Source organism: Fukomys damarensis, unplaced genomic scaffold, assembly GCF_012274545.1.
Source record: "Fukomys damarensis isolate Sample0158 unplaced genomic scaffold, DMR_v1.0_HiC HiC_scaffold_7, whole genome shotgun sequence".
Classification (NCBI taxonomy): domain Eukaryota; kingdom Metazoa; phylum Chordata; class Mammalia; order Rodentia; family Bathyergidae; genus Fukomys; species Fukomys damarensis.
The window spans coordinates 34,951,352-34,952,649 of record NW_022900919.1 but is presented as its reverse complement, the minus strand read 5'-3'; the positions used below and the strand labels follow the sequence as shown (position 1 = coordinate 34,952,649).

Sequence of the window (1,298 nt, the reverse complement as noted above, 5' to 3'; positions counted from 1 at the left end):
CTGATTGATCAACAGAATTGTTTCCACCAAATACTTGGTCTGTATATGAGTGCATGCAGAATGGATATCTATGTTCCCCAAACAACATAGAAGTATGGTGTAGAAGATGGGAAAACTTAATAGGGAATGCACATGTCAGTGTATATGGAAAGAAAACGAAAGAGAATGTATTCTTCTAGGAGAACCGTGTCCTAAAAGAAAAACAAATGAATTAAAAACAATCTATTCACTGTGATGAAAGGCTTCAAAATGTTATGGTTATGAAAGTCAGCAAGTTTTTGTGATGTGACCTACCTCTGTGTGATGGCCTACGATAAAACTTTGTAACAGACTTTTTAAGATATTTAACTTTCTGTCTAGCTTTGTAAGTTTGTTTGTTCCTTTGGTGTTTTTTTTTTTTTTTGGTGTTTTCCCATTATTTTTAAATGTGCATGATATTTCTACAATTCACTATGTGACATACTTCATCTGATTTGTTTTCAATGATAAATCATCTCCAAATTTTGCAGTGAATTATGTGAAGACTTAAATGGAGTGCTAATTCATCATATGCTTTACTTTATGGCAAATTTGACATCCTGAATATCCAATGTTGTGTTTACTGTAATATTATGTTATGTGTAAAGTATGGCTCCTATATATATTAAATGCTGAAACTTTCTCAAAAATTGAGAGGCCCTTTTTGTACATCTGCATTTGTGACAGGTAAAAATTCTTGAGAGCTCAGAACTTTTGGGTGACTGCATATTTGGTGGTAACCCATCACAGTCTCTTATCAGTCTTGTCAAAAACAGGCTGGTGCTTTCTTTGGCAGCACATATACTTAAATTGGAATGATTCAAAGAAGATAAGCATGTCCCCTGCACAAGGATGACATGCAATTTCATGAATCATTCCATGTTTTTTTTTCTTTTTATTGAGTTTATTAGTACATTCTAGGTATACAGTACAGTTACATTCATTACTGGGAATTTGTACCTCTACATGACAGTCATTTTTTTTCCCCTTGTCCCTGCCCTCCCTTCACCTCCTCCTCTCCTCCCCATTTACAAACACTTTATTTCCATTTTTTCATTCCATATTTTTAAATTTTCCATATTGAAGGTTTATTTATTACACACATATTTTGGGCTGGTCCTCAATTTTGATCTAGTTCATGCAGTTAAGGGTGCCAGATTAATAGCATAAACTGTCACTTTCTAAGCTGTGTTTGATGCTATTGTTGATGCTAATTGTATCACTTGGGTTAACATGTCGTGATTGATCTAATTAGTTGCCCTTCCTGGTATACTGAAATT

The 1,298-nt window shown here is 34.0% G+C and overlaps 1 non-coding gene across 1 annotated transcript; it reads left to right on the top strand.

Annotated features, from left to right (window-relative positions):
• Positions 1-798: 798 nt before the first annotated feature.
• On the top strand, positions 799-905 carry LOC117285254. Its single transcript, XR_004516237.1, has one exon. It is a non-coding gene; the product is annotated as a U6 spliceosomal RNA (small nuclear RNA).
• The last annotated feature ends 393 nt before the right edge of the window (positions 906-1,298 follow it).